The sequence below is a fragment of the Felis catus genome, chromosome F2 (genome assembly GCF_018350175.1).
Source record: "Felis catus isolate Fca126 chromosome F2, F.catus_Fca126_mat1.0, whole genome shotgun sequence".
Lineage (NCBI taxonomy): Eukaryota > Metazoa > Chordata > Mammalia > Carnivora > Felidae > Felis > Felis catus.
The window spans coordinates 26,111,953-26,126,720 of record NC_058385.1 but is presented as its reverse complement, the minus strand read 5'-3'; the positions used below and the strand labels follow the sequence as shown (position 1 = coordinate 26,126,720).

General features: G+C 38.2%; 1 protein-coding gene across 2 annotated transcripts in view; it reads left to right on the top strand.

Annotated features, from left to right (window-relative positions):
- Nucleotides 1-14,768, top strand: part of PEX2 (peroxisomal biogenesis factor 2) — a 119,175-nt gene that overhangs the window by 87,965 nt on the left and 16,442 nt on the right. Inside the window, exon 4 of one of the 2 annotated variants that reach the window (XR_006592331.1) lies at nt 10,190-10,276. The exons of the other annotated variant lie outside the window; for it this stretch is intronic. The gene's annotated coding sequence lies outside the window, so the exon portion shown is untranslated. Of the gene's footprint in view, nt 1-10,189; nt 10,277-14,768 lie in introns of those variants that run through there. 2 annotated transcript variants of the gene reach the window in all.

The following is a 14,768-nucleotide window of genomic DNA, read 5'->3' as shown; positions in this document are numbered from 1 at the left end:
TAGTAAGAAATCACAAGCCACAGCTGAAAAATGCTACACTAGAGCATAATATGTTCGTGTATTAGGAAAGGACAGACTTTGGGAACAAGTTCTAGACAGAGATGTTGTTTAAAAGCCAGTATCATTTTCCTTTCCTGCAAATATTTGTAGTGATTTTCTTTGCCCTCCAAAACAGAAAACATTACATGAAACTCAGATGAGAGTCTCCTTAAGGAGCTGATGACAATCCTGAACATATTTTTTTCACCTGTTGAGTTCATGGAATATCCAGGGCACTATAATTTATATATAGTCATATGCAAAATGTGGCTTAATAGTTGCAGAGCATCTTATCTTTTCAGCTGGATCACGTGCTCCTTGAGGGCAGGTACCATACATTCTACTTCTCTTATATCCTTCATCCACATGTAATAGGTGGAGGACATGGTCCCTAAATTTGGGGACTATACAGTCTGGTTAAAAAGAAAAACTAAGCTGTCATTATTAAGAACATTTGTCATGTAACCAAGAGCCAATTATTTTTATAGATTCACAGTTGAAATTCTGAGAGCAATGTGTAAGTAGTTGAAATCAAGTGCAATTAGTGCCAATTTCTGGAATAGGTAAATTCTGAATTGACTTTTAAATTATTGACAGATGATTGGGGGGCTTCTGTAGAGGCTATCCTTTCTGGGTCTCAGCACAATGCCTGTTTAAGAAAAGCAATTTCATTGTGAAGGACTCAGACATTCTTTCCTCTGGATGTGTGCTTTAAGCCAATTATAATTCAGTGTCAGAGAGAACCAGAGCTGAGGCTTATCTGACATACTGGTGCAGCATCACTAATCTTTACAGATAGAGGAGAAAAGAAAGAAGTAGTTTGTAATTTGCAGGGCTGATGTAGAGAATGTAGAGGCATGGGGTTGCCTTTAACAAATTACTTAAGCAATTGGCTAGTTTAGGACAAAAGAATTATGTACCAAACTAGTCTGATCCTAAGAATCACAAGGGATGATGAATGAGAGTTCATATTCAATGAATTCAATGACCATATTCAATGGTCAGAAATAATGACCTATTCGTCTAGAGTAGGGCCTAAGTTTGGGTATCACTGGTCAAAGAATAAGCAAAATTAATAAGTATATTTCAATAATTGTCATTTAAAAAGCAATTATTCCTCACCAAGCACCTATGGTGTATTGGACATTGCTTCTATGTCATATAACTCAATCTTGACAAAAACTCTATGAAAGAACACTCTAACCTCCATGTCACAGATGAGGCTCCGAGCCTACTCAATTCATGCAGCTGGTAAGTCAAAGAGCCCGCATCTGTCCCACTTCAACCCCTGCGCCCCTGACCACCAAGTCCATCATCAACACCTCCAAAGAGGTGAAGATCTCCACAATTTAGCCCCCTGTTTAGGATATTGGACTAACTAGAGTTGTTAGGGCCAATTACTTAAAATATATTAGAAAAAGAAAAGTGCCTTCATTGGAGATATTGTGCCTTTGTCAGCCTTAGGCAAATGTGAATTCAGTGTGTGTGGAAATGAGAACATGTGTAGTTTTTAAAATTTTTTTCTTAGAAACCTGAACTTTACAAAGTTTCTCTTCCCTTGGGTTCACTTCCCCTATTTTTCTCTGATGAGAGATTGCCATTTTCTCTTGAGACTACAAGATATTCATCCTGCCCCCCCCCACCACGCACACAAAAAGTTGCTTCAGTACGGCATTTCAAAACATTAAGAGAGTGTACTAAATTACTCTTCCTCTTACCACATGCCAGAATATTTTCTCTTACACTCCCAACTAAAAGTAATGTGTCTTAAGTCCTAACAGATTCAAGGGATTAACTCCTATGACTAATATTGGGCAGGCTCACCCAGGATTTATTAGGGATCAATGTGACCAATGAGCTTGGCAGCTGGTAGTGGTCCTCCTTTCCTCCTAATGCTGTAAAAATAACATTGTTGCCATTATTACATCATTTCAGTGTCTCTAAATATGTTCATCAGTCTGACCACTGCTAAATGTTTTTAGAAAAAATCTTTCTGTTTCTCAAAAGGTTAGCTGACATCGATGTGCTGGCAAGTTACCAAAACACAAATCTTGGTCTCCTTCCTCACCTCCTACCGCCCAGCTGATTGAACAAGTAACAGTCAAAATATTTGCTGAGACTGGTGTTGCCCACAGGACCATCAGCGTTTCTTCTACTGATTAATTCTTACTGTTCCAAGTTAGCAGTGCAATATTGTCCCGAGTGCTAAAACTGCCAGTAACGGTCTCACTTTTGTCTGAAAGACACCATGTCTGGGCTTAATGGCAGCGCTAATTCTGATTTATTCCCCTAAATGCCAAATCTGGAAGGAAAGGTCAAAATGGTCAGTGGGTTCCAGTTATGGTGAGCTCTAAAACAGAACAAGAGGTAACATGGCTAGAAGAGGCGGATATGGAATGACTTCATCTTGCCCTCATTTACTCAGACAGTCCACTTACAGCTCATCTGTCACCCAGATCACAGTGAGCCTTCCTGGGTGGCTGGTGCCACAGTCCCTGAAATATTTTTTTTCATTCTTTCCCATTGGAGCCAAGTGTCTCTTAAAAAAAAAAAAATGTACTGCTTATGTTCCTAAGACCTCAAGATTACCTCTCCCTTAAACCCATGCCGACTCGGAAGGGCCTCTCCTGTCTCAATTCCCTCCTTTCACAAAAGTTTTCTCTCTCGTTAATCTTTGACATTCAGAACATTTCAGGCATACGAGGCCTGTATGTAATTAGTACAGACACTTGGAAGTCTCAGTGTCTTGGCCTTACAAGGAGAGGAAGGAAGAAATGTCTCGGGCCCAAAGATCTGGCACTTTGAAAGCTAGCAGCTTCTACCTATCATCTCTCAGCTCCTGGGGTGAGAGAGTGGAAGCAGCACTAAGTTTATCAACCGTTCGGAAGCAGCCACTATTAGGATGAGCGCTCTACCTTGTGCGGACAGGAGAGTTATCAGACTCTGACGGCATGAGCCCAAAGGGATCCAGCTTGCAGTATGTGAGCAGTGGAAGAGGTACCTTTAAACCACCACACATAATCTAGTTACTCTTTCTGTCTTGTCTCCATCAGCCTGCTGACCTCGATGCCCACCAGTAGCTTCAGTGTTGGACATTCTTTTCTGTGGTTTCATGCTTCCCCTATACGGTCAACTACTTGCTACCTAACAGAGATCACCAGGGTAAGAAACGGACCCTGGGCTTCCTCCTGGGGGTGCCGACAGAGTTACTGATACTGACTGTTACAGTACAACCTCATTAATCTCACAGATATATACACATGCAATCCTTTTCCTCTGAAATGAGACTTGCACCGTTGTGATTAACAGTCATATTTCAAATCCGCAATATTCAACAATATCTTAATGACTCAAAAACATATAAGATGGTTCTCCCTTTTTCCGCTTCGCTGTTTGGATGAGATCATCTCCACTTCTCTCCCATATTTTAACGTGAGGAAGACAAAAAGCAACAGATATTACTTTGTTTTCCTGGGGATAAAAGAAAGAATGTTCCAAAGACAATACTTCTGACATTAAAGACCACACGTGTATTAGTTTAGTCTCCTTTAAGTATAAAATCTTTCAGCAATTCACTTAGGCTACATTATTCTCTACCTTCCAAGACACAGCTATGAACAAGGACTGTCCGTAATTTAGTTTTTCTCTTGCAGTTATTAACCTACAAACACTGGTACTATTAGAACCAGATAGATAGACAATTTCTGTTACTCCTCCCCTTAAGCTTATTTGCTTTTGAATCATCACTTGCAAATATTTTATTGCACTTAACATGTATTTACTCTTCTCTTTTTCTGGGGGAAGTGAGCTGCCATTTTCCTTAGCTAACTCTTTTGTAACAAACATGTGGCTGGGGTGTTGGGTGGCTCAGTTGAGCATCTGTCTTTTGATTTTTGCCCAGGTCCTTGTCTCATGAGTTTGAGCCCACATGGGGCTCTGCGTTAGCAGAGTGAAGCCTGCTTGGGGTTCTCTCTCTTCCTCTCTCTCTCTGCCCCTCTGCCACTCACGATCTCTCCCATAATAAATAAATAAACACTAAAAAAACAAATGTGTGGCAATCAGTGTACAAAAGTTTTCACTTGGAATTTCCTGTATAAGATCTACTGTCTGTGTATACTTTTAAATTCCCTGTCTTCTTCAATTCCTTTCTGCTATTGCCCTTCAGAATTCTGCATACCTTTCAATGCATTCTTTGAGAAATACACAGTCAAGATATAGAAAATAGAACAGTTTACATTAAATTCATCTAAGCAGCTGGACTATAATTTTCATACATTTGCATGATTTTATCCCCATCTCTTACCCAAATCCCATGGACCTTCCATGTCTTCCCAACAGACAGGGGTCTTTTATTCACATAATAATATATACTATTGTTTCTTGAGATGACTTATGGATGACCTGGATACAACAAGTCTTGGCTCTGCTTAGGAAGGATCAGAATAAAAACTGTGTTCTCTGTGTTTGTGTGTGTGCGCGTGTGTGTGTGTGTGCACATGTGTGTACATGAGCACATACATACACACATGGTCATTGTGTTAAAAAATAAAAACCCAGACCAGTGAGGCAGTCCTTGGAAATAAAGGTCATACTAAGAATGGGTCTGGAGTCTTGGTATGTGGGAATCAATCTCAAGGCAGAGGGAAAGAACGAGAATAAGCAGGGCTTACTCACTGGTCTCTGTCTCCAGCCTTTGTCCTCCTTCAGTTCTTTTCCACACTGTAGCTGCCAGAAAGTAGAAATCTGATCATGATAATCCCTTACTTAAAAGTCTTTAATAGCTCTCTGCTAACCCGTAAGATAAAGTCCAGACTCCTTAGCATGATATATAAAGCCCTTCATTATCTGGTTCCGGCCTTCGTGGTCAGCTTTATCTCTCTCCACTCCCCACGAAGCTAGAGGCTTACCACTTTTTTTTTATGTTCCCAGACCATGGTATGAGAATAAGGTCTTTCCTTTATTTAGGACCACTATCATGAGAAGAATTCTGTGACCCCCATATTGGGAACTTTGTATGTCTAAGAGTTTTGTTTCTTCAACCATGGCTTAAATATGAGCTAAGTGCCTTGCTTATTAGAAAAGATCACTTGATAGAATCGTGTTGACATGGGGTACTGTTTAAAAATACATCCATTTAATTTTACTTACTAAGACTGCTTGGTCCTATTAAGTACTCCCTAAAAATCTAAAATGCACTTGGATTTAGTAAGGTATCAATTATTACTAGTTTGTTGTGCTCTACTCAGCTCCGTTAAGTAAATCACCTAAATAGTCTATCTCTTCAAACTTGTGTGGTGGGTGGTGGTGTGTGTGTGTTTTAATATATACTTGGATAATTCCCCTCAGCAACTCATGTAGATGGTCATAAAAATTAAGACATGTGATGAGAGACTGCATTTAATTTTGAGGTACTTTCATGAACACGACTATCTGAAAGACAGAGCTGGTCTGATTCCTACCCTGCCATGAAGCAGCTTCCTGGCCTGGTCTCAGGTTTCAGTTCTGCCCACCTTGAACTCAAACTCTGGCTGTGTGGTATGATCAAGTCCTTAAACTTCTCCATGGGTTGGGTGTGTGTGTGTGGCTACTCTCTTTCCACTTCATCCACTATGCAACAATTCCCAGTCCACAAACTCAATGAAAAATTTCAGTCCTTATCCTGCTGAATTTCTTTATACTACTTAAGATTATTGATCACTCTCTCCTTGAAACTCTGCCTTCCCTGAGCTTCTTATTCTCATTATACACTTGGCAGTATCTTCTCTTTCATCTTTATGGGTCCTTTCTTCTTCCTACCCTTCTTCACATGTTGGTGTTCCTCATAGTTGAGTTTTGAGCCCACTGCTCATCTCATTTTCACAGCTTGCAAGACACCTAGTCTTGTGGTTTCATCTTTCATCCAAACTTTTATGATTCCCACACCTTCATCTCAAGTTTGCACCTGGCTTTAGGCCTTTATCCAACTCTTGCTGGTTGATGCCACCTGGATTTCCCACTGGCAACTTAACCTTAAAAGTCGAGAATAAATCTCTTCATCTTCCTCCTCTTCAAATAGGCTTTCCTCAGTAATCTCTGTCTAAATTGATAGTACAAGTCATCCAAAGTAAAAATCTAGAAGTTATTCTTCACTTCTTCCCAGTGTCCCATATTTAATCAGTTTTTAGTCTTGTCCTTTGCCCTGTAGCACATTTCAAAACTTTTTTCTCCATCCTTATTATATATATATATATATATATATATATATATATATATATATATATATATAAAACTTTGATGGGTATCTTCACAGACTCCTAACTAATTTGATTACCTCTTAACAGGTATTTCTCCTTCAGTCTTGTCCCTCTCAGGGACCGCAATCTCCAGAATTCAAATCCACTTACAAGTTTTTAATGGCTCTGTCTTTCCTATAGGATAAACCCCAAGAGCCTTAACATCTATGGGGCCTTCACTGATCTGGGTCTATTTATTCATGACTATGAATAGTCATTCTATGACTATTTATTCATGTTCTTACCATCCACACATTTTCATATCATATACCAGAACACCAAAATGCACGTGGCCCAATGATGTTGTTTCTCACTTCTATACTTTTGTTAAGCCTTTCTTTTTCAATACTCTTTGTCTAACTGTGGCCAAGAGTGATGTTCACCAAATGCTCAATATCCTCCTTCACCCTTGCACCTGAGTTGAGGTACGTGACTCATTTTGATCAGTAATCTGTAGTGGAGGTGAGATATACCACTTATAAGTCAAGGCAGGTAAGTTCAAGGCACCTACATCTCATCTCATTCTCCAGCTCTTTCTCCCAGCCACACAAGAGAACTCAAAAGATGTAGAGTTGCAGTTTGGAAGCAGTCATAATCCCTGAATCACTATGAAAAGACAACCAATCTACTTGCCCTGGGGCATAGTTAAGAAATAAGCCTTTACTGCTTGTGTTTTGTTGTTATTGACAGATTTTACTTTCAAGATTGCACTCAGGAATCACTAATCCAGAAAACCTTCTTTATCTGCACCCAGACTGAATTACCTGCATCTTCCCTGGGGTTCTTAATTTGTGATTTTAATTATGTCATGGTACTTGTTAGGCAATAAAAAGTATCTGATGATATGTCTACCCCTTCTTCCTTAATAATCGATTGTGGGGGCAGCTGGGTGGCTCAGTAGGTTAAGCGTCTAACTTCGGCTCAGGTCATGATCTCGTGATTTGTGGGCTCGAGCCCTGTGTCAGGCTCTGTGCTAACAGCTCAGAGCCTGGAGCCTGCTTCAGATTCTGTGTCTCCTCCTTTCTCATGCTTTGTCCCCTCTTATGCTCATGCTTTGTCTCTCTCTGTCTCTCAATAATGAATAAACTTTAAACAAAATCAAGTTTGCTCTCTTTCAGGGCGAGATCTGTGTCTGCTCTGTCATATAGGTTTGTTGTACAAATTAATGAGTTGATGTATGAATAATATCTTGAACTGTACCTGTACAGAGTAAGTGCTCAATAAATGAAAAATAAATAAATCACCATTATTGTCATTATTAGCGTTATTATGGTAATTTCCTCATCATGATGTTTGGCCCATCTGAGTACTCAGTACAAGCAAGAATGAAATTGTTTATGACGTAATCCTTGCCTATATAAAATTGAACTACTGCTTTCTCTATTTCACAAGACCGTTGTAAGGAAGGGGGTTCACTGTTCATTGTTAAACACAGTACCTTATAAGTTATTTTTATTCCAACTCTTGCAAATAGAAGTGGGCATTTCACTTATTCCTCTTCATTTAACTTTTTTCTTTAAGGAAGTCTTAGTCTTAGTCTTTACCCATAACTGTCCCTAGTGTATTAAACTTTGGGAGTTTGATGCAAGAGATGTAACACTGAAATAAAGATTGCTGAGGCGTAACTATGAACATTTTTCCCAATATTCAACTTTTTAAGAAAATTTAAATAATTTAAAATAATGCTTAGATATATATTATATATATAGTATATATATCACAACTACTTATAAACTATATATATACGTTATGTATCACAAACATCGAATCAGCTAGAGAAACTTGCAAAAGCTGATATTTATGAAAGATGGTAATAAAAAAGGATAAAAGATGGTAGCATGTTGTATCAGTTTCCTGTTGCTGCTGTAACAAGTTACCACAAACTTAGTGACTTAAAATAATACAGATTTATTCTCTTATACTTCTGGATGTCAGAAGTCTGACATAGGTCTCAAGTGGGCTACAACAAGGTCTGACAGGACTGCACTCCTTTCTGGCGTCTCTAGGGAAGAATCCTTTTCCTTACCTTTTCCACCTTCTAGGGGCCACTCACATCCCTTAGTTTGTGGTCCTCACACTACTCTTTCCTGTTGGCTCTGTCCCCATGTCCTCTACTGCTGACTGATCCTCCTGTCTTCCTCTTATAAGGGTCCATACATTGGGTCCATTCAGATAATCCAGGCTGATGTCTCAACTGCAAAATCCTTAACTTAATCACTTTTGCAAAGTCCATTTTACCACTTATAGTAACACATGCTCAGGTTCCAAGGATTAGGATGTGGCCATCCCTACCACACACTTTAGCCTGCCATACAAATTTTTTGTACATTTGAGTATTAAGTGTAAGTGTAAAATTTAAATCAGAATAATGGAAGAAAATACAAGTCCAGTTGACTCTTTAACAACAGGAGGGTTAGGGGCACCAACACCCCTGGAATCGTGAATCTGCATATGACTTTTGACTTCCCCCAAGCCTAACTACTAACAGCCTACTGTTGACTGGATGCCTTGCCGACAAGATAAGTAGTCAATTAAGACATATTTAAATGTTGTATGTGTTATATATTGTATTCTTACAACAAACTAAGCTAGAGAAAAGAAAATGTTATTAAGAAAAACATAAGGAAGAGTAAATGCATTTACAGTATTGTCCTTTAACAAAATCTGGGTATAAGTGGACCCACACAGGGTCAACTGGGTCAACTGCAAATACAGTTTTCAAGTTTTCTTTAAACAGTTGTTTTATATATTTAAAGTGGCTTCTAATGGACTTAAAGAAGTCATTGTTTTAAAGTGACAAACTCAAGCACTCCATATGTACATGCATACAATACTGGAGCTTGCTTATTTACTTTCTTCATCCAAAAATAATTATTATGCTTTCTTGATAATGACATATTCAGTTACCTCCTCTCCCCACTAGACTGTATCTTCTGTCAAAGGTGACCTGAGCCCATTCTCTCCTTCCCTTATTCCCTATGTCTCGTGGATAGCTGGTTAGGGTAGAGGCCTGAAAAGTTGTTTTGTGGCTGGCTTTAATCTTTCAATGTTTAATGTTTAATCTTTCTAGCAACTATCATGTTCTTTATCACTAGCAGAATCCCAATTTTGTTCACTTTACCTTTTGTGAGCTATTTGAGGAAGGAGTTTCTTCCCACACCCCAGAGGTGAATTTTAATTAGTCAAAGACAATCGTGGCAATATTATCCCCCATCCCATTGACAATTAATTTAAAAATGGGTATGTGATTACTTCCAAGCATGAGAAGTCCTCCAGGGACTTTAGGTGAAAGTTTTCCTTCCTGACAAAGAATGTACAAGGGGAAACTGCCATTTTTCTGGGTCTTGATGTGATTGTCTGAGGATGTGATTCCTGGCACTATGGCAGCATCTTGAAACCATGCGCTCATGGAGCAAGGGGTCACCCAGGAGGAAAAGTAAGTGGCTGAGGAAGGCATAGCAAGATTAAAAAAAAAAAAAAGGCTCTTGATGAAACTATGGTTACTGAATTAACCAACCAGGAGCTTCCCTACTATCAGAATTCTTGTTATATAAAACATTAAACACCATCTTTTAAGCCACTTTTATGTGTATATTATGTTTTCTTCAGATGAAGTCATCTTAATAGATACATTTGTTAAATAAAAAAATGGATGGACGGATAGATGAGGTGTTGTTTCTTAGCACACTATGCAACTTTGTACTATGTTTTCCTCATTTGTGAGTGAGGAAGTTCAGAATGTTTTATCTTATAACTCTGCCATTTATCAATCTTCCCTTAGTCAACAAATACAGAATATTAGCCCTCTAGCATAAAAATACAGTCAAAAGCTGGACTTAGCTGACATTTTGTAAATGATGTGCTTTTCATTCTTCCAGATTCCATCCTTGGATCAAGTTAGAAAACCAGAAAGTTATATGTGACATCTCATCAGGTTAGCCAACAAAAAAACTTGCCTTTGTTAAGATTCATTTTAATACTTTGTCCTTTTCTTTAAACAAAAGTAAATTCTTGCTAAATGCAATAGCGAATCGTACATATTGTTGATAACAATTGAATAAAACAGTGATTATCAAACCCATCTAACCCAGAAGGTTAGATTCCCATCTGTGATATTTCATTCAATATAAGTGCTATGAAAAGTATATTTCCTTCAAAAACATGCTTCTTCTTACAAACAGAAGAAAACCTTAGAGACAAATTTGAGAGAAACACAGCAATTATTTTGGCTTTTATGATTGGCAGACTTGTGTTGTCTTTTCCAATTCTGTTTTTATTTTACCATTTTGTTATTTTTATTGTAAAGTGCCTTAAGTAAACAGTTGGTGGAAAGGTATTGTGTGGTACACACTCAAATAAAAATTGTAATGCTTAAAATAATATCCTAAGGCTCTATTGATGTCATTTTATGTGGCTGCATGGCTAAAGCAAACACAATGAGAGAAAATGAATATAGTTTGTAAGAACTGGGACAGAAAGCTGACTTATAACCACCCAAAAACTTTCTTTAGAATAAAAACTTACATTTTTTATTACCAGTATAATATTTATCCAACAGGTTTCAAATGGCAAAAATAGAATATTAAGACATTTAAAAGGAAAATCACATGTGCTCTATCAGGCAATAATTTTTATCATTTTGGGTCTTTCTTCCTAGTTTTATTTATACATATATAATACACACATGTTTATTAATGAAGTCATGTGGACCAGCATAAATTGTTTTTTTCACATTCTATGCCACTTATTTTTTTTTCATATTTTAAATATACTTTGAATGTGATTTAATGACTAAATAATTTTCTTCTGGGGCGTAATTTTTAACCAGTTCCTTGCGATTATACCTCATAAAAAGTAGATGGATTTAGAAGATTGAATTTTTAAAAGATACCATGCAAAAGAAATAAAAGAATAAAAAATATCATATATTGCCAACCCTTAAGCAGTAAAGAAAATAATAATCTATAGAAGTAAAGGGACCCAGGTCTTAACTGGGTCATCCAGAAATAAAACTGAAAGAATTAATACCTACTATGGCAGTAACATTACAACAAGTAACTTCTTTGTAGGAACTGATTAGATCTTACTGTAAAGTATTCTTTTTTCAAACAGAAAGGCCATAGAGCTGTAAATAAATATCTGTCCAACATTAGAAGACCACCATAGGCATTTTATCTCATTAAAATGAATGAAGCCTCTACTTAAAATACATTACCATACTTTCTAACCATACTTAAGTAAAGATGAGATGAGGATCAAATAAACCTTTTTCAAAGTACTCTTCAGTTTGAGGAATCTCCTGCTGGGAACTAATCTTCAAACCAGGCATATTTGACAAATCTGGAAGGTACATTCACCATTAGAGACAGGTACAGAGGAATTCTTTCCTAAACTATAGTTATAGCTGGTGCTCAGTGGGTAGAATAAATATTTGGTTTTATGCCCCATTACTCCTACATAGTGATGTGTCCACATCCTTTACTGCCTCTGATAACCTTTCCAGAAGAATTTTCGAATGTGTGCTTTGGGTGAGACAGGAACTCTGAAAGTAATCTCCAGAAATCCTAGCCTCTGCTAAGTGTGTGTGTGTGTGTGTGTGTGTGTGTGTGGTGTGTTTTACCAGAAGCAGCAACAGATGAAATGCAGGAAGAATTTTATTAGAACCCCACCTTCTCAAAGTCTGACAATTTATTTCTCTTGGGAAAAAAAGAGAGGAAGAAAGAATGTTTGACTGGGAACATATCACAAATCATTACCCTACTTTGCCACATGTAAACTCTTGCTTTAATCATTCCTCACATTGCCAGATTAGAGAAAAACAAAATCAGATGTAAAACTCTTTATTCTCAGAAGTCAAGTGTAAGTAAAGTAAATTTTATGTTCAGACCAAGTCGTCCTCTCTTACTTGGGATCTGGAATACTAATAGTAATGTTATCTCAAAGTTAGTTATGTAACACCTAAGAACTCGAGGGCTTGCGTGTTTACCTTCACATTTTTGTTTAGATGAGGCGGTGGCAGATGTTCCAATACAAAGTTCACAAAGAAAGAAGCCGAAAGGGAGTTTGTAATGTGAAAAACGTATTGTCATTGAATTTTAGAACTAGGGTCTGAAGTTACAACCGTTCACATTTTGTTCAGAGCTCTTTCTCAGACGAAATTTTGAGAAACTTTTCTGCCTCACAAGGCATAATCTGTTAGTGTTTCCAAACTAATACTGAGGTTTGGAGAGGCCCCAACTGACACCCCTGTGTCCAACTTCTGAGTCCAGGGTCACTGTGTCTGGTTGGATATATTGGGAACTTCAAACTCCATGGGAAGCTCTTCACATTCACACAGACCAAGGCCTTACTATCTTCAGACAGTCACATCTTAAGGAGAAGGAAAAAAGGAAGGGCAAAGCTACAGATGCCTAGTTGTTCCAGACCCCCCAGCCAGAGAAGTTTCTTCATCCTGCAGAAGAAGTAAATGAGAGGGTGGAGAGAGGTCTGGAATATTACATCAATGATGCCTCCTCACCACAGAGAAACATAAAGCCAAGGGCAAAGCAGGGGGCCCCTCAACCCATGTAAAAATTAGTTTTCATAAAAAGAACTTGAGGACTATTATACCCAACAAATAGTGTAAAAGAGTTAAATGCAAAAAATGAAAATATCAACCGATGAAAATGAATTTTATATTCTGCCAGTAATCAATGAACTATGTCAAGGAAGTGAGTAGAACTTTTCTGTGGCCACTTTTACTTATTTGTTTGTCTGTTTGTTTGTTTAGGGCCTGAGAGTGCAAGTGCAGGAGCATGCGAGTGGGGGAGGGGCAGAGAGAGAGGGAGAAAGAGAGTCCCAAGCAGGCTCTGCACTGACAGCCCTGACGTAGGGCTCCAACTCATGAACCATGAGGTCATGACCTGAGCCGAAATCGAGAGTCAGAAGCTTAACCAACTGAGCCGCTCAGGTGCTCCTGTGGCCACTTCTAAAAACAAAATGAGGGAAATAAATTCTTCATATTATTGTGAGTAGTTTTGTCTAACAAAGGATAGTAACTCCAAGAGTAATGATACACAGTGAAAGGCTTCCTTTTTCTGGTGAGAATTCAGAAATGTATCAGGAAACACGCACCCCTGTCAGAACAGTTCTTTTCGTTTGCATGCTGTGTGCTCAGTGCCTTTCCACTCCTGGCTAGTGACACTTCAAATCTTATCCATAGACATAAACAGTTGCTATTTAAATGTCTGTAACAGGGGTGCCTGAGTGGCTCAGCTGGTTAAGTGTCTGACTTCAGCTCAGGTCATGATCCCCCAGTTTGTGGGTTTGAGCCCCATGTCGGGCTTTGTGCTGATGGCTCAGAGCTTGGAGCCTGCTTCAGACTCTGTGTCTCCCTGTCTCTTTGCCTCTCCACTTCTCATGCTTATGCACTGTCTCTGTCTCAAAAATAAATAATTTTTTTTTAAGTTTTAAATGTCTGTAACAGCATTACAGAGAAAAGGCTAAAAAGATTTTTTATCAACTTTAAAGAGTGTGTTTATTAGGATCTGATGTGAAAACTATGCTGTATGTAAGGAAACGTACTCCAGGGGGTGGGCGTCTGGGGGAAATTTCAGAGGCTCAGAATATCTTGAGGTTGCCTCACCAAGAGACCTGGGGATGGATGGTTTCAATGTTGATCCTCAATAAATACAGTAAGGACAGACACTGAATTGTGTCCACGAATGCGAAATGACTTAGCTTCTTATATGGGTGATTCTAGAGTGTTCCAGGGTGAGAAGAACTGGGGTATATTTATTTATTTTGTTTGGATTTGTTCTCTTTTTAAAGACAGTCCAAAATAATTTTTTATGAAGAAGTAAAAAAAAAATGAGTGAATTAATTTAACCAACTATTTTTAACTAGTTCAAAGAGATCCAGCTTCGGTGATGGAGTACGTAAAAACAGATTATTTAGCATAAGCTTCAAATTCTTCAAACACGTGAAACCTGTTGCTCCCTCTTCCATATTAAGAATGGAGACCTTCACTTCTTGTATTGTTTGTCATTAGGCCAACAACTAATTGTCCACCTTACCTGGGACACTGAGCAAAGAACTGTCTTCTTTCTGTGACATTGCGTTCATTCATTCATTCATTCATTTACTCATCCATTTATTCACTTTATTCTGGGAGTCAGACATACTTTGGGTTCATTCAATTTCTGATTTTGCTACTTAATGACTGTGTGACCTTGGACAGGTTGTGTGACCTTGGACAGGTTTCTCACCTTTTCTGGCCACATAAGTGTTCAACTCACAGGGCTGTTGTGAGTATTCCATGGAAAATTTCGTATAAAGCATGCAAGAGTTACTTAAAACGCAGTGAGCATCAATTTAGATATATTATTGTGTTCATAAATATGGACCACACTACTAAGCCTCATGGATTCAAAGATTATTAAGAAGGTGAACCACCTCCAAGGACAGCAGACAGGCAAG